Below are 19548 nucleotides of genomic sequence, written 5' to 3'. Positions count from 1 at the left end.
AACTCTGCTTTTTAACATTGATCTGAAACCAAATCCTCAACTATGCATGGCTTAGAGGTGTTTCCTTCTCCCCCTCTCCTTTTTTTTGCTTTGGCTTCTTTCTGGGGCAAATATGAAACTTAATCTTACAACAGCAAGAGACAAAATTTGGGGCTTTATAGGCAGCTTGAAAGCCCAGGGTTAAGAGTGAAAGAAATGGGTAATTACTGGGTGCACCGCTGTGGGTGGGAGTTTTGGTAGTAATTAATTGGACAATCTGCTGCTCTGCTTCTAAGAGGTGCTGTGATGCTTGGCTCAACTTTCTAGCTGCACCAAGGAGCCTTTGGGAGTGTCAGTGGTCTGCCTCAGGCCACGAGCTCTAGCTTTTCTCTTGAGCTGAGTTCAGTTTCCAAGGGTACAGAAGCAGTTGGAAAGGATTTCTGAGGGTCTCCAAAAGTGAGCTTCTATGTGGTGTCTGAGGGGAGAGCCTGGGAAACGCACCATGATGTGTAAGGACACGCTGTGAAAATGACTGGGATTGATGTCACAAAAGGAGGTTCTCAAAAGCATGTCTCTGTTGGCTTTTAAAAGCAGGACTGATTCTCTTCAGTTTAGTTTGTCAGATGCTAGGGCGATAGAACTGTGCAGATGTGCCTCAAGGCAGAGACTAAATGACCTCTGAATGTTTTCAACTCCGCAACTCTGTAAAGAGACAGGAAAACCCTCAGGGCCACCTGGCCCCCTGGGGCTGCTCCTTGGTCACCTTTGTTAAGAGTCTTAGGCGTGATTTGCAGCAACATGGATGGACTTGGAGGGCATTATGCAAAGTGAAATAAGTCAGACAGAGGAAGACAAATACCGTGTGGTATCACTTATGTGTAGAATCTAAAAAATACAACAAACTAGTGAATAAAACAAAAAAGAAGCAGACTCTCAGACAGAACAAACTAGTAGTTATGAGAGGGAGGGCCAATTTGGGTAGGGGATTAAAAAAGGGTTTTAATGGGATTATATAAAATCACGTGTGTGAAACTTTTGGAAATTGTAAACTGATGGAATTTTAAAAATAAATAAATACATACATAAAATTTTAAAAAAATGGTTTAGGCATGGAAGATTCTTGGAAGCCTAAGGCTTAAGAGAAGCTTAAAGAGTAAGGAAAAGAGAGAGAGAATTTCATATATAACCCACCTGCTTTTTCCTTCTCTTCACAAACACAATCATTAAGTACTTACTGGGTACTCAGAGCTAGGATAAGCTGTGGGCATTATTTAAGGGGAAAAATAAGTGGGTGATGGTCCTCAAGGAGCCCAAAGGCTGATGAAGGAGACACACATGTGAATCAATTATTATGATTTGATTCTGACAGAGGAATTGTAGTGGGTTGAATTGTGTCCCACAAAAAGAAATGTTTAAACCCTAACCCCTGGTACCTGTGAATGCAAATTTTTTTTTTTTTTTTTTTTTTTTGGAAATAGAGTCTTTGCAGATGTAGTTAAGTTAATGTTCTTGAGGGAAGGTCATCCTGGTTTTAGGGTGGGCCCTACATCATTGACTGGTTCCTTACAAGAGAAATTTGAGATGTAGAGACAGAGAGAAGGCCATGTGATGACAGAGGAGGCAGAGACTGGATTTAAGCAGCCCCAAGCCAAGGAATGCTAAGGTTCCCAGCAGCCATGAGAAGCCAGGAAGAGGCAAGGAAAGATTGTCCCTTGGACTCTCCAGGGGGAATCAGCCCTGGAAAACCCTTGATTTTGGACTTCTGGTCTCCAGCACTGAGAGCATACATTTCTGTTGGTTTAAGTCACCTGTGTTAATTTGTTACGACAGGCTCAGGAAATAGATATAGGTACATACACAAAAGAAGAATCAAGGGGCAGCTGTGTCTAAAAGATCTGGGAGGGCTTCTCAGAGAAGATGCCACTTAAGCAAAATCTTGCAAGGAGAGCAGTTCACCAGTTGCACAAGGGGGTTAAAGATATTGCAGACAGACAGAGTGAAACAACCAATTCAGCGTTAACAAGCATGACATCTTCAGGAAGTACTGTGTGATTCGGTGTTGCCAAGTATAGGGGGTGATGTGGAGAATGAGAGACAGGAAGAAAAACCAGAGGGAAATTGTGAAGGCTGTGCATGACATGCTAAGACGAGCCGGGCTTTTCTCCAGGGCATTCGTCCTCAGTGTCTCTGCCACAATGTGGAGTGCCTGTGGGATAGATCGCAAGTAATTTATTATGGATAATAAAGTGCTGAAGTTTTCTAAAATTATGAGGTTTAGTCTCAGCTAGAGAAGATCTGAAGTTATCCAGGTAAATAAGTCTCCCTTACTCACTTGTCTTTTGATGGGTTTCTTCATTTGCTGGGGAAGGGGAAGGGCTCTGATAAACATTCAGAGAACTATGTATAAGTGGTACCCATCTGTGAATACAAACATCTGTTCTGTGTGAGGCAGAAAAGAGGTTAGAGTCACGGCTGTGGGTCACAGGGGTCCAAGTGACTTTGAAGTTGAACAGTGAGACGATGATTTTGACTTCCCAGGGTAACTGTGAAGGTGATGATGAGAATGGGCAGAAAGGGAAAGACGTTTGTGCCGGGGAGCTGCTGGGAGTCGTCGTGACCAGGATCAGTGGAAGCTGCGATCTTAGACAGCGGCTTTGGGGATGGGAAAGCGAGGGGGCCAGTTTTCAAGAGATCTTTCTGGGATAGAAATGACTCGTCTGTGTGATAAGGATAATTTCTTCAAAGCTTGGAAGAACTGATGGTGATGGCATTGACTGAGTTAGGGAGTACGCAGGGGAGCAATAAGTTTGTGAGAGAAGATAACGAGTTGAACTTGGACGTATTCTAAAGGAAACCACATCTGTCCCTGAGGGAAAGAAAATTTTTTCCAAATACTTAGTTCTGTGTTTTCCTGTGTGGGACATCATATTTATACAGAACCCTAAAAGAAGTAGTGGGCCAAGTTCTAAAGGATCCTTCTTTGCTGAAAATTAGATATTTAAGAAAAATGCAAGTCAATAGGGAGGATCCTTCAGGAAACCAAGACAATATTGTCTATACCTGCATAATTACATCTATTTATTAATCTTTGTTGGGTGCGCTAACTGGATCCATGTTCATCAAATACATGGCGTTTTCCTTGTGCACAGTATGAAATGTAAGCCCAGTGTGCATGTGCTATAAATGCTAGTGGGGAGAGTGAGGGGAGAAAGAGGGAAGGGATGGCTCTTTATAAAAATGCACTCCGATGCGAGGAATCTTAATTATCAGGGTCTGGATGAGAGATTTGATGTTATGGACTGAAAAGCTTCCACAATAAGAGTCAATTGGCGTCAAGCCTGTAGATACGGAATAAATACAGGGGTCTCAGTAACACTTTATCATGACTTATTTCTTGTTAGGTTGAAAGGTGTTTGAACCATGACAAATGACCTATGATCTGTTCCAAGGCATTTTGTCATTAGAATTTTTCAAGAGTATAATCAAGGTCACTGAACACGGAGAAACACACATTTTGATTTTTCAATATATTTTTCTTGAGAGAGTCTTAGGTCTGTGCCCACCTGCTTAGCCCACAGGGGGCTTGCAAACAAGGAAGACAATTTACAGTGAAGTTTGCATTATGTAGCTTGGGTGAAAAATATCTGGCACTGGAAGACTAGTTTCTGCTGGTTGTTTGGGAACCCATTGTCCATCTGCTGTATGTTTCTGCGTTCAATTCGTAGTAGGCGTCTACTTCAGGCATTAGTCAGAATAGTTACAGTTTTCATTTATTGACTGTTGTTGGATCATTTTGATTTTGGAGAGGTCATTTATTGCATACTCACGGCGTGTATCTAAGATAAACTCTTGGAAGGTGGAAGACCCAGGGCATCTGAACAGCATGGCAGGGGGCAGGAGGAGGGCTGGCAGAGACACGCATTGGTGACGGCTGGGAACATTTTGGCTGCAAATATATGAGGGAGAGGCAAGGACATGACTGTGCTTCATTTTTTTTTTTTTAATGTACTGATCTTTATATATATATTTTTTATTTTGGCTTTGGTTTGGTAACTAAATTTAAAAGTGGGAGGATCTTGTGGGTATACGTATTCTACATGAGAAAAAAAAGAAGTTGTTTGATGATGCTCTGAAATTTTTATTCCTTCAAACAGGATCATAGCAATTCACAGGGTCTCAAGCCCCAAACATTACCTCATCAATGGCACTGTGGAAATGTGTCAACAAAATTTGACCTACTCAAATCAGGTCTCAGAATAACAGCTGCTGGTGCTCTGGCTCCAAAAGCAGGTGTGAGACCACCTACGGTACCAGCTCTGAAAGCTTCCTGTCAGTATGGAACCAGCATGGGCTTCCCCCAAGGTGCCAAATAATGCAGCAGATAGAGTAGCGACCCGAATATGAAATGTTAATACGATTTACTTTTCATAAGCACTTGGGTTCGTGCCAGAGAAACAAATTAATTATACAACAACTGCTTAAACAGAAGCGCTCAGCCTGCAGCTAATGTACCAGGGGCTGTTTCTGAACATTTATGTCTTTCTGTTTATGGAGTACCAGGCGAGGCATCGTGGATGGAGGTAGGCAGGAGATAGGGTTGGTTTAATGCACGGTAGGGCAGCACTTTGCATCTGTTTTTACAAGAAAGAACATGTAATATGAGATGAATGTGTGCAGGCAGGAGGGTGGGGGCTAGGGGGTGGGACTGATTAAAAGTGGAAAACTGAGAGGGCCATCGAACATGGAGGGGGCTCCCCAGTCTGGGAGGTCCACCCTTTTATTGCCTGAGAACTGCATAGCTCACCGCCAAAGGGGAGGCGGGCTCCACCCTACCCGCACAAATGAAAGCTACAAAGGCAAAGGACAAGTGGAGAAATCACTAGGAAATCCTCGCCTACCACATGGAAAGAGTATGGGTGTGCTCCCTGCTGTCTTTCGTGGGATGCCCCCGCCAACCCAACTCCCTTGCAGGTCTGGGAGACAGGTAATATCATGTTCACTGTGCTGGAAAAAAACATTTTGCAAATTCTTCTAGGATCTTGAAAATTGGACTTGCATTTACTTCCACCCAGATCTACTTGGAAGATTTTTTTTTTAAATCACTGCATGCTCTCAATAGCAATTTGTCTTAAAGCTCTCCAGTTAATTTCATGGTTTATTGAAAGTCTCAGATTTTACGGTACAACTGAGTGTGGACCAGGATTAAGTGCTGGAGAAAGAAGCAAGCTGGCTGACTAGACTACAGGAAACTGGAGTCAGAAGGGAAGGGAAGCAAGAAACTGCTCTGCCTTTATGAATTTCATCTGGGTATGAAGGGTATGGATTGAGGGAGCCTCGTCTACTCTGGATACGGTTGTCTATGGCAACTAATGCATAGTGTGCAGTGGTCAAACAGTGTTTCGATTGTGTTGTTCACTCACTGCAATTTCTCTGCTGTGAAACTGATCTGTGAACAAAATGTGATAGTTCAGTAGGAAGGCAGCAACAATGACACTGATTATAATTGAATCCGATGACGTTTATTCTCTTTGGAAATCCAGCATCCTCCGATAAAGGAGGGCGAATTAAGCAAGATCTGACTGTATCAGCCTCAGCTCTTTTTTGGGTTGTCTGGGACCCAGTCTGACAGAGATTATTGCAATTAAAAAATAAAAACTAAAGAGATAGCTTAAGACTCTTCTATAGAAACAGGGTTTGGAATGGCTTGATTAACCAGAAAAGTATTGTTCTGTCTAAGCACTGAGCAGGTCTCTTCATCAGGTATTCAGTTTTTAAAAAATTAATCAACTTAATTTTTTTTTTTAGAACAGTTTTAGTTGTATGGCAAAACTGAGCAGAAAGTACAGAGAATTTCCTATGGAGTCCCCACCTGGACACACTTGCAGCCTCCCCAAAGATCACTCACTAGAGTGGCTGAATCTGCACTGACCCATCATTATCACCCAAAGTCCGTAGTTTAGAGTTCATTCTTGGCGTTGTAAGTTCTGAGAGTTTGGGCAAATCTATAATGACATACATCCACCATTGCAGTATCGTACAGAATGGTATCACTGCCGAAAATCCTCTGTGTCCTGCCTTTCCAGTCCTCCCTCTCCCTCACTCCCTGACAACTACTGATCTTTTACTGTCATCATAGTTTTGCCTTTTCATTGGGTCATATATTTGGAATCATACAGTGTATAGTCTTTTTAGCTTGTCTACTTTCACTTAGTAATTCTCATTTAAGTTTTCACAGCTCAATAGCTCATTTCTTTTTAGTGCTGAATAATATTCTATTATCTAGATGCAGGGATTTAATTTCACGTAAAGGATTCTGCTGAAACCGAAGAAACGGGAATGTGTTTTGTGCAACGTGGGGGAGAAAATGGACTTAAATAAACAGCTGTCTGCACCAGTGGTAGTTGAATGAATGAGACCTCACCATTTTTCTTGGTAAAGCAAAACTGAGTTTTCCACTGCAGAGAATTCTCCATCCTGGGAATTTCCTCATTGTCACAAGGGAATCCATTCCACTGGGTTCTCTACATTTTGGACTCTTATTTGTTAGTGAGGATGGAGCTTCCTGTCTGGTCACAGCACACTGGATTCTCTATACTGCTGGACTGAATTTTACGATGGAGAAAGAGCTTCCCGTTGAAAGAAAATTTCCGGAAGTCAGCCCCCATCACATGAGGAATTAACACGTCATTCATGGGGCGTCACATTCTGGCCTGCTGGGAGCTGTTTTGCCATAAACAGACAGTTGTGTCCTGGTCAAGTTGAGCTTATTTTTTTTTTTTTGCTTTTGTTGTTAAAGGAAGCCTTTTCTTCTTTAGATTTAATAGTGAAAGAAGGAAAGCAGCTTCAGGTTAAAAGGCAGACAGAAGAGATGTTTAAAGTCAGTATGAGGATGTCAAGTTTTGGAGCCCTTAAAAGAATAAAAAAAAGATGTAAAATATTATATATATAAAAGATTATATAACCGTGGGGTGTAGGAAAGCAGATTAGGGAGACGGTCACCACTTATCCAATCCTGCTGGATTTAGAACTGGATTTGAATGTTTTCCAGTTTGATGCTGGATGTCACGAGGAGACACATGGGTTTTGCAGTTTGTTCACGGTGTTTGTCAGCATTCAGCTGAGTACTGACATGGAAGAGCTGGTGCTGCTGACTCAATGCCATAAACATTTGACTCATCCTGACAGAGCCTCTTCTCGTGATGAAGGGCACCACCTGGCAGAGGGAGTGCTGGAGACTGATTTATAGTCCCTTCAGCATCGATACCAGGGAACTCTGGATTCCCTCGCATGGCCTGCCACCTTGGCAGTGCCAGAACGGGCATCACCCTTTGCCGTCCCATCACCCTCCACACTGGCGTGCTTTTACCCTGATGTCCGACTCAGTGCCCCCTTTCCAAATTCTCAGCTCCTCAATTCTTCTGGTTTGAACTGAAGAAGACATTTCAGTTCAATGTTGATTTTTATTAGAAATTCCCAGAATAGATGCTGAAAAATTATCTTTATAAACATGAAGAGAATCAAGGGTCAGTAAACAGTCACATTGGATTAAGACGGATTAAGCCCTGACCATATGCCAGGCACTGGGTTAGGGACTGAGGATATATAGATGAGTAAGTCACAACCCCTAAGCTCGAGCAATTGGCAGTAAGTGTGGTGCAAAGTCATATAAGCAAATGCTGATAATATAACCTGATATGGGCAACACCATACATGTCAGCACTAGGGTGATTAACTTTGTATGGGGACCAGTTCAATGTGTGCGTCATGGAAGACTCCATTTGGTTCACTAGATGGACAAAAGGTGGTGAAGGGGGCATTCTGGGCAGAAAGAATTGCATGTCCAAGTCACAGATGTAGCATATGTTATAGTAATTAACATTTATTGTTGCTGGAGTATAAAGATGGGAGGGGAAGGGTGGGACAGCTGAGTGGCTGGAGATTCAAGTTAAAGTCCTATTAGGAAGGAGCTTTTAGGCCATTAAGGAGCTTGTGTTTATCTCGTAGGTAATGGGGAAGTATTAACGGATTTAATCAGAAGAGTGACTTGGTTGTCCTCATAATTTAGAGAGCTATTTGTGAGCCTATAGGGGTGATTTAGAAGAGGACAAGATCAGACAGCGGGAGACCAATTAGGAAACTATCATTCATCTTTCAGGTGAGAGATGGTACCTCCCATAACTGAGAAGATTGAAGACATGATGGAACAGACAGGGAAGACAGAGTTAGATGGGAAACGGACAGAATTTGGAGATATGGGTAAGGGAGGGGTGGAGAGGGAGGAATCTGGATGACTCCTAGAATTTTGTCATGGGGAAGTAGTCACTGCCACCCTGAGCCACAAGTGAGGGAGAGAATACATGGGGAGAAGCAGGATTTGTGAGTTGTGTGGTGGAGTGGTGATTGAGGAGGCATAAAAATAAATAATTTGGGGCTGGGCAGCTCTGCCTTTGGGGTGTCTATGGGACAGCAGGTAGAGGAGTCTAGTAGACAGTGGAGATATGAGCATCTGGGCTTTAAGATCAGGCTGACATACTTCATAGGGACTCTCAGCTTTAGATGTTTTGTTCTTCAACAAAAAGATATGCTAGAACTTAGAAGCTGTGGTATTTACATGCAATGGAATTCTACGCAGATAGACAAGAATAAAACAATGCCATTTACAGCAACACGGATGGACCTGATCGTTATTCTAAGTGAAGTAAGCCAAAAAGAGAAAGAAAAATATCATATGATATCACTTATATGTAGAGTCTTAAAAAAATGACACAAATGAACTTATTTACAAAACAGAAACAGACTCACATGGAGAACAAACTTATGGTTACCAGGGGAAAGGAAAGGGGTGTGGAGGAATGAGTTGGGAGTTCAGGATTAGCAGATACTAACTACTATATATAAAATAGATAAACAGCAAGGTCCTTCTGTACAGCACAGGGAACTATATTCAATACCTTGTAATAGCTTATAATGAAAAAGAATATAAAAAGGAATATATATATATATCTGAATCACTATGCTGTATACCAGAAATTAATCCAACATTGTAAACCAACTATACTTAGATTTAAAAAAAATGCCATCTTTAAAAAAAGAAAACAATATGTTTTTGCTACCCAGTTCCTAAAAAACAAACAAAAACTTGATGCTACTTGTTCAGCTTGGCAGGTTTCTGGCTCCTAAGATGTCTGTTACTCCAAATGACATTCAAACTTTTCATTTCACACAATAAATGCAACACTTGTCCTGTGTTATCTAATCTTCATGGCAGCTCACTGCAGGACATGTTTATAGTTCCGTTTTGAAGATGAACAAAGAGGCTGAGATGAGCTAGATGAATTGTCCGCTGACAAACAGGGCTGGAATTTGAACCTGACCCATCTCAGTGCCTATGCTCTTAACCACTCTCTTACATTGACACTTATTTCTCATGATTTATTTAAATACGTCAAAGAAATTTTTTTGATATATTCAATAGCATTCCTTTAACATCCTATGGAGCTGAAAAAAATGAACAAAGGAATACAATTCAACACAGCCCTAGGGCTTTTTCATATCTCATTTAGTACAAGGGTCTGTCTGTAACATACTAGAAAAATTTCGTCATTTGCGCTGGTTCAAAATAATGTTTCCACTTCCATAAAAAAATCAGGAGCCTCATTTTGAGTTTCTTTAACTAGAAACATCTCCATTTGCCAACCTTACTGTGGGAGTTCCAAAGAGAGGCAGTGGATCGCACTTGTGAGAACATGAGCTGGGCGATCTGGAAGCCCTGCTTTCGGTCTGACTCTAGCTCTGTGCACCTTTAAGCAAATCACTTTGCTTTTCTGGGCCACAGTCCCTTCTCCATGAAATTAGAGGTTTACATTAGATCAGTAATTGCCAAGCTTTTTGAAGCTTCAGACTTCTTCCTTCTGATGACAGATAAAAGGAAGCCCGATATGACAGACAGATAAAGCACAAGATGCTTGGTTTAAAAAGAATGATAGTGTGTTAAGCCCCAACCCTCCCTCTTATAAGTTTCTGATTGTGATGATGCCCTGAGAAAGGGAAAAAATTAAAAACATCTTTAGGTCTCACATGAATTGTATATTCCATCTTTGATTACAAAATAACAATGAAAAATAGGCAATGGCGGACAGTGCTCCCAGGTGCTCCCAAGCTGGAAAAAAGAGAGAGAAATCCCTGATGTAGGAGGCATTGCAGCTTCTGGAGTCAAACAGAAGCCACACCCCGACTCTGCTACTAAGCCAGCTGTGAGGTCATGGAGCAAACTGGCCCGTCTACACCTCACTTTTCTCCTCTTTAAAATAGGGTTAAGAATTGGATCTATTTCATAGCAACATGGTGAAGAATGTGTAGGGTGAGCTTTATAAGATGGTCAGGTTAGCACCTGGCACATGATAAGGACTCAGTCACTGTTAACTGCTATTAGTGCTATTCATTTTAAATTATTATTAAAAGCATTCTAGTGCAGTGCTTGGCACACAGCGTTTGACAAATGGTCACTGATATGATGAAAGGATGACAATGACCATGACCGAAAAAGAAAAAAAATCAACTCCAGATTAAAGACCTAAATGGCAAAAGCAAACAAACAAAAATTTTAAATCTTGAGTAGAAATGTTAGGTAAATCTTTAGACCTTAATGTAGGGAAAGAGAGGTTGTAAACTTAAATGTCAAAAACAAAGCTTCAGAATCCTTACTAGAAAATCTTGGTGAATATATTTCAGACCTTAGGGTTGAGAAAAATGCTCAACATTGTCAGTGATCCAGGAAATGCAAATCAATATTTCACCTGGCAACACTTTTACACTCAATTGGCAAAAATGTTGAAATTTAATAATACCAAGGGTGGGAGAGGACTCAGGTTGTACATGTTGCTGGTGTAGTCGGTGGTGCAGCCACTTTGGAAAGCAGCTTGTTATTATCTCCTAAAGTTGAACATTCGCGGAGTCCCAGTGATTCATTTCCAGATAAAGGAAATACAAAGGATGACGATGTGTAGAGCCCCAATTATCTGTCTATAGGCCCCAAGGAAACTCCTCAGAGTCCAGCCTGAAAACCATTCAATTGGATGGTTGCTAATTGTCAGTGATTTTAATATTGCCTGATAGGACCTTGATCAAAGCTGTAGTGGAATTTTGTTTTCGAAAAGCTTTAGGTATCATCAACATACAATAAACTGTGCATATGTATGTGTGTACAATTTGATGAGTTTGATCTATATATATACTCATGAAAACATCACTACAATCCAGATAATGAACACATCCATCACCCTCAAAACTTTCCGGTGGCCCTCCCCATACTTTGCCACATCGCCAGGCAACCACTGACCTGTTTTTACCATCACAGGGTAGTTTGCATTTTTTAGAATTTTATATAAATGAATTAGTAGAGCATGTACTCTTTTTTATGTCTGGCCTCTCACACTCTGCATAATTATTTCAAGATTCATCCATGGAGTGTCTATCCATAGTTCCTTCCTTTTTTATTGCTGAGTGATATTGCATTTTATGAATATTTGCATAAAATTTGCATTCCTACCAGCAATGTACAAGAGTTGCAGGTCCTCTGTGTCCTTCAAGCACTTGCTATGGTCAGATGTGTTAATTTTAGTCATTCTGCCAGATTGTAGTGCTGTTTCATTGTGGTATTTGGCATTTCCATAGTGGCTAATGACGTAGAGCATCTTTTTGTGAGCTTATTTGCTACATACAAAACTTCTCTGGTGAAGTGTTTGTTCAAATAATGCTTATTTTTTAAAAAATAGGGTGCCTGTTTTACAATCAAATTTTGACAGTTATTTGTGTATTCTTGGTACAAGTCCTTTGTCAGATATATGATTTGCAGTTTTTTTCCTATCCTGTGGCTTGTCTTTTCATTCTATTAACAATATCTTCAAAAGAACAGACATTAATTAATTTGGTGAAGTTGAATTTGTCAGTATTTCCTTCTATAAAGGTGCTTTTGGTGTTATAGCTAATGTATATATTTAATTTCCTTATAAATCCCACTTCAGTGGCATCCCACAAATATTGATATGTTATGGACTCATCTTCATTCAGTTGACAATACTTTCTAATTTCCCTTTTGATTCCTTCTATAGCCCATGGGTTATTTAGAAGTGTATTATTAAGTTTCCTAATAGTTGAAAATTTTCCATATAATTTTATGTTATTGATTTCTAATTTAATTCCCTTCTGGTCAGAGAACATACTTTGTATGGATTAAAACCTCTTAATTGTTTTATGGCCCAGAATGTGACCTAGCTTGGAAAATTTTCCTATGTACTTGAGAAGAATTTATATTCTGCTGTTGTTTGGCGGAGCACTCTGTGTATGTCAGTTGGGTCAAGTTTGTTAACCATGTCTTCTGTAACCTTAGGATCTTCTGTCTACTTGTTTTTATCAATTGTCGAGAGATGTGTACTGAAATTTCCTTAATCATGACTCGGTTTCTCCCTACAATTCTATCAGATTTTGCTTCATGCTGAAGCTCTGTTATTAGGTTCTTAAATGTTTATGCACCTGTTGGTGGATTGGCCCCTTTATTATTGTAAAGCAACTTCTTTATCAGTAATACTCTTTGCTCTGAAATCTTTCGATTCTTGCTAGCATTTTCCAACCCTTTATTTGTAACTTGTTTATGTCTTTAAATTTAAAGTGAATTTCTTGTACAGGCATAAAATTGGGTCTTGCTTTTTATCTGATTTGATAGTCTCTGTTCTTTAATTAGGGTATTTAGACCATTTGCATTTAATGTGATTATTAATATGATTAGTTTTAAATCTATCTTCTAGTTGTTTGTCTCATCTCTTCTTTGTTTCCTTTGTCCTCTTTTTCTGCTATTTGAATTAACTAAATTTAAGTTTCTATTTTATCTCATATGCTGGCTTATTAGCTGTGACTGCATTTTTACAAAATTCAGTGGTTGTTTTTTGATTTACAGTGTACATTTTTAACTGATCACAGTCTATTTTCAAGTGCTATTAAACCACTGTATGAATTGTAAAAGAACCTTTCAATAGTGTACTTCCATTTATCCCTTTCTGACTTTGTGTTATTATTGGCATATGTGTTGGTTTTATATATGTTATGTTGTTATTATTTTGGGGTAACCGTCAATCGCCTTTTTAAGAGGTTTAAATAATAATAAAAACACCTTACATATTTATCATGTAGCTACCATTCCAAGTGGTCTTCATTCCTTTATATAGACCCATATTTCCACCTGTGTAGGTTTCCTCCTGCTGGAGGGACTTCCTTTAACATTTCTTGTAGTGTAGGTAGACAGGTGATAGTCTTTCTTATGTCTGAAAAAGTGTTTGTTTCACTTTTGTTTTTGAAAGTTATTTTCACAAAATTCCAAATTGATAATTTTTTCCTTTCAATACTTTAAAGATGTTGCTCTATTCTTTTCTCACTTGAACTAATTCTGATAAGAAATCCATCATCCTTATCTTTGTTCCTTTTTTATGTAATGTACCTTTTTAAATTTTTCTGTCTGCTTTTAAGATTTTCTCTTTATCCCTGGTGCTCTGCTGTGATGCATGTTGAGAACTTAGTGAACTGACCACTTTGGGTAAAGGAAACTGGGAGTACCCTATATATTGAGATATGTGCTATACAACTAAGCTTGCCCTAGATAGTCTGGCCAGGCTCCCACCAGGAGGGCAGGAGCCCCAAGTCAGGAGACTGGTGGTACAGGATGAGCCTCATGACCAAGGGTAGGAGGACACTGAAGCTAGACATCCCCATGTTTCTGGCTTTATGACTCATTCCAGAACTCTGTGACTGAAGCATGGGTAGAAAGTGGTGTGGCTGAACCTAGGTAGGGAGGCATCAGGGATCCTACCAGAAGGGCTAGGAGATGCAGACCTCAAAATAACCCAGAGTAAGATTAGAGTAAAATAATGGAAATTACAAAGGAGGTTATATCCTGAGGCTTTATCTCTTGAAAGTGAACATTTAGACATGTGTGTGTGTAGATTTGCCTAGTAGAACTCCATTACATTTCCAAAGATGCTCTTTCCAAATGGGCAAAAATAAAAAGCAGTTTGTACAAAATAATTATCTTATAAAATATTTTTTGAAAAAAATTTTAATATTACAAATTAATAATATTGTTAAGAGACAGTTTTGTGTTAGACATTTTGGAATTGTGTCAGGAAGTAGAACAGACCAAAAAAAAAAAAAAAAAGAAAAACCCACCCCAAAGCAAAAACCAACTTTTACTGTTCTTATGCAGTCAAATTAAAAAATGCTTTTTACATTTTGCACTTGATATAATTTTGTTTTGACTTCTTATTGTTCACCTCTTTTTCTGTTTGGGCAAGTTCCTGCTGCCTGTGGCAATCTTTACAAACAGGGAACTCCGCTAAAAGCTTTTATTTAATCTGGTTAAATAAATTACTAATCATCTTTAAGCAGGGACAAGTCCAAAGTTACCACATGAAGGATAATTCATAATCATTTTTTTTAGCAACAACTTTCCCCTTTTCTTGCCAAACTAGTCAGCAGTCTGGCAGTTTGGTTTTTGCAATGAATCGGGATATATGTGCCAGGCCATTTGCACCATCTGCTACAGGAATGTCATAGGAGCGAGAACGGTGGACACCTGGTGGGTTGACGTTGAAATGTTAGCTGGATGGTAAACACCAGCTCCAGTGATGAGAGGCCAAGGAAGCATAAAACCTGGGAGGAGAAGTTGCTGGTAGCAGCAAAAGAAAGAGGTGTATCTGTTTCTAAACTGGGAAGAGTATATGTATACAGGTGTGTGTGTGTGTGTGTGTGTGTGTGTGTGTGTGTGTGTGTGTGTATGTATGTAGTTTCAACATTAGTTGACTTTTCAGGATCTTAAAGACGGGATGAGATTAAATTCTTGGGAAAGATTAAAGACCATCAGATAACATTATACATACAAGTTCTGGTAAAGTAATTTGATACCATTTGTAGAAAGAACATACATGTATTTATGTTGACTGTGGATAACTTCAATGATTTTTCCAACTGCCTCCTTTGGGAATAAAGCCATCACCATGGACTCAGAAAAACTCTTTTAATTTTCCTTATATGGTATTTGTCATCCAATATACTTAATTTTGGTTTCTTTTTTTTTTTTTAAAGGAACTATTCAATATCCCCCCAATTTTTAAGGTAATTAAAGCATCTTGTGGTTGAAACCAATGGTGGCGGTTTTGAGTAACGCAAAACACCTGGACACGAGGGGCACAGACTTGTGAGTCATTTTCCAGTTTTGGGCTCTTGAGTTTGGTTTTCCCCAGTGACAGTTCCCTGTAAAAATGAAAGTAACTGTCTTTTGTGTGCATTTATCCAGCTCAAATGTGCACATCCATGATCAGGCACACACACAAACACACACAAACGTCTTTTCCTTCTCCTGGTGATGCACAAGGAGTAATGGTCATCATCTGTATCATGCTTGCTGGAGTTTAAGGTCAAAAAGTCAGTAGTAGTGGCAGCTTTCAAGGCTGGGTCCTCTACCCCCAAGGATCAGACATATTTTTCTCCACCATGTTGCATTATAAGATCTCCATACATTAGCTCCAACTTGTCCTATTACTGATGAGCAAAGTCAAGGGAGGTTCTATAGGAGGATGTAATTGACCTCACTGGCATCAATTTCAAAAGTTCATACCACACTCTAAGCATTTCTAACTTCCTGTAAGAGTAAAGTTACTGTAACAAATATAAATGTAAATCTTTTTTTTTTTCTGGCTGCTGTGTAATTATAATTTTGGCTTACATCTAAAATTCTTATATCTACTTTTTCCATTTCTACTCTCTCCTCTCTCTCAAATTTGCATCCATTTTCTCTGTCCCTGTGTGAGCTCAGGCTCTTAGGAATTTTCCCACAGAACTTTGTAGCTTCCCAGTAGGTTCTCCTCCCTGGCCTCCTTGCAACGGCACACAAGATAGTTTACGATGTGACCGCTTATACCTTGCTTCCTCCCTGGCATCCTCAACTACCTGCCATTTGCTAGATGTTAGATGGACAGGACGGTTTTGTGTTCCTGGATGCTTTTCCCATCTCTGCTCCAAGCATCTTATCTGATCTGCCTGATGCGTTCCCTCCTGAGACACAGCCCAAAAGCCTCCACTTTCATAAACCCTTCACGGATTGTTCCAGGCCTTCTCCTCCTTCTCTTTTAGCACCTTGATTATCCTAATTACTTTGCTCTAATTATTGTTTAATTCCCTATCAACCCTGCTGTGCTGTGAGCACTTTGAAGGCAGCCCCCAAATCAGTGCAGTGCTTGGCAGATAAAGGTGCTTAATGAGAATTTTTGAGTATGTTGTTCCTGAATGCCTTCTGAAACCTTCTGGAAGTATTGTTGGTGTTTGGGGAGAAGTATTATTATTGAGTATCTGTGGTGTGTCTTTAGGGGAGGTATTTGAACACAGCTGGGAGCTACTGAAAGGAACTTGACAAATTATCTACTTTATAAACATAACTAAATGCCTCGGAATTGGCAGTTTCTCAACTCTGGTGTTCAGGGGATCAGAGATGTAAATTGCCATATACATGCAGATGATTCCAGTCTAACTGCTGCCCAGAGAGCTCTTTGGACGGAATGCCACACCACGACCCCAGAACACCTATTAAACATGCCTGCTTGTGTACCTCCCAGGACCCCCACATCCTCCCTACTCCCCACCACTGCAAAGAAGAATGAGTGGTACCTGGATGCCCAAGCAACAACCTGGGAATTATTCAGAACACTTACTCTCCCACATCCAACAGTCACCAACTCCCGCTAACTCTCCCTCCTTAATAATATTGCAAATCTGTCCTCTTTGCTCCACTGTCATGGTCACCTTACCTCCCCATCCCCAGTGGTCCCCATTTTGTTCTCCCTGGGTAACTGAAAACAGCTCTGGTTTGTTTGGTCTCTTTTCATCACCTGTTTTCTGCAGTGCAGTTGAGTGATTTTTTTTTTTTTTTTCTGAAAAACATCTGATCATGCATTGGTCCTAAAGCTGTCTGTGGCTTTCCATCAGTTTTCAGAGTAGACCCTTTGTGATGTGGGAACTGCTTCTGCTTCTAGCTGAGCTCTACTCACTGCCCCCCAACCCCCGTACAACCCTGTACTTTGGTCACACTGAATTCCTTGTTTTTTCCCCCAAAAGTGACTTTTTTTTGCCTTTAGGTTTTTGAACATACTGTTCTCTTTCTGGAACTTCCCACCTACCTCCTCTTTCCCACCTTCAACTTCCTACTCATCCTTCAGTCCTTCACTTAAACATTATCTCTTTTGGAAGAATTTCTTTATTCTCCACAACTGAGTTAACTGCTACTCCCAAGTGTCCACGAACACATCTGTTATGATTCTTACCGCCAGCATGGTGGTGATCTGATTTGTGTTTGTCTCTCTCACTAGACCGTGAATTCCATTGGTACAAGGCTAGGTCTTATTCATGATCATAATCCTGGCTTCTAACACTGTGTCTGGACACAGAAGTAGCTCAATAAGTATCTGTTGACTAACCAAGTAATTGTCAGTACATAACCACATAAATACATTAGGCAATTTGCAAATACTTTGAAGATCTACTCCGACAAAGCTCTTCCAAACTAATGCAATATTGACATTTGTTTTAACCCAGATACTTTGAGCATTTAAAAATACTCACCTACTTCATTCAGATCTTTATCTGTTTGCTTATGAAGGGTGAGAGAGTCAGTCCCTTCTAATTAGGAGTGAAAAGGGTCTGGTGTGTGTGTAGCCTGAACCGCAGTATGTAGAAAGGGCAGGTATCACCTTGGCCACTGCCAACTAAAATAATGGTAAAGGGGAAGTGAAGCTAGACCAGAGTTCATCTGTCTTCTTCATGGGTCAGGCAAATTATGAATTTAAGACAAAGGAGATCAGTTAGGTAGAAAACATTTGACCTTGAGTAATAAAAAGTCTGAGAAAAGCTTGTGTAGATGGAGAAATGGTATTAACCGCCTTGCCCTACGTTACTGTAGAGGGCAGAATTAATGAATGATTTCCAATCCCTACATGGATGACCTTGTTTAAAAGGTGTTGAAAGTCAGCTATCACTGTCTACACTGATCTCCTTTGCTTAGGTTCAAGTTTAGGTTCAACTCATGAAACGTCTCTAGAAATACCAACGAGACTAGTTAAAGAAGGAAGACACAGAGGCACGTGCACACACACGTGTACATTAAATTTGAACTACTAGCAACCGTCTACTGTATGGATAATTTTTTTAAGTTCAAAAAAATTAAATAAGCTATTTGAAAAAAAATCATACTCACAGTAGACTTAAAGGGAAACATCAATACTTATTTATGTATTTATTTATTTAATTGAAGTATAGTCGGTTTACAACATTGTGCCAGATGTTTATAATCCTAGAATTTGCTGATATTTTGATAGTGGGTAACAAAGATCTTGATAGTGGTAAATCTTTCAGAAAATAATCAGTGTTCTGTTTGAGGATGATTTTTGTCAACCAGCTTAGTGACTTGTTATTTCCTGTGTACATTGCTTGTCACTTATACCATGACTTATTCAGTACTCTTGGTTCATTCATTCAGTATTTATTGAAAACAGAAGTACCAGGTAACTCCTGGTGAATAAAGTGGCCTAAAATGGAGATGCTGCTTATGACTAGATTCACAGGATAGAAACAATTATAGAAATAATTACAATTTAATAGGGTGTCTAGAGGGACTAATTATTTTTTTTAATTTTTTTATTGAGTTATTGTCATTTTACAATGTTATGTCAAATTCCAGTGTAGAGCACAGTTTTTCAGTTATACATGAACATACATATATTCATTGTCACAATTTTTTTTTTGCTGTGAGCTACCACAAGATCTTGTATATATTTCCCTGTGCTATACAGTATAATCTTGTTTATGCATTCTGCATATGCCTGTCAGTATCTACAAATTTTGAAATCCCAGTCTGTCCCTTCCCACTCTCTGCCCCCTTGGCAACCACAAGTTTGTATTCTATGTCTATGAGTCTGTTTCTGTTTGGTATTTATGTTCCTTTTTTTTTTTTTTTTTTTTTAGATTCCACATATGAGCAATCTCATATGGTATTTTTCTCTCTCTTTCTGGCTTACTTCACTTAGAATGACATTCTCCAGGGACATCCATGTTGCTGCAAATGGCGTTATGTTGTCATTTTTATGGCTAAATAGTATTCCATTGTATAAATATACCACATCTTCTTTATCCAGTCATCCATTGATGGACATTTAGGCTGTGTCCATGTCTTGGTTATTGTAAATAGTGCTGCTATGAACATTGGGGTGCAGGTGTCTTTTTGAAGTAGGGTTCCTTCTGGATATATGCCCAGGAGCAGGATTACTATGTCATATGGTAAGTCTATTTCTAGTCTTTCGAGGAATCTCCATACTGTTTTCCACAGTGGCTGCACCAAACTACATTCCCACCAGCAGTGTAGGAGGGTTCCCTTTTCTCCACAGTAGAGGGACTAATTCTGCTTGGAAGAGAGAAGGAAGGTTTCAGGAGGGCTGAAGTGCCCTTTGACTTGTGTAGACTTCTTCCAGGAGTTTTCCA

The sequence above is a fragment of the Camelus ferus genome, chromosome 12, assembly GCF_009834535.1.
Source record: "Camelus ferus isolate YT-003-E chromosome 12, BCGSAC_Cfer_1.0, whole genome shotgun sequence".
Classification (NCBI taxonomy): domain Eukaryota; kingdom Metazoa; phylum Chordata; class Mammalia; order Artiodactyla; family Camelidae; genus Camelus; species Camelus ferus.
Note: the sequence above shows the minus strand (reverse complement) of the source record.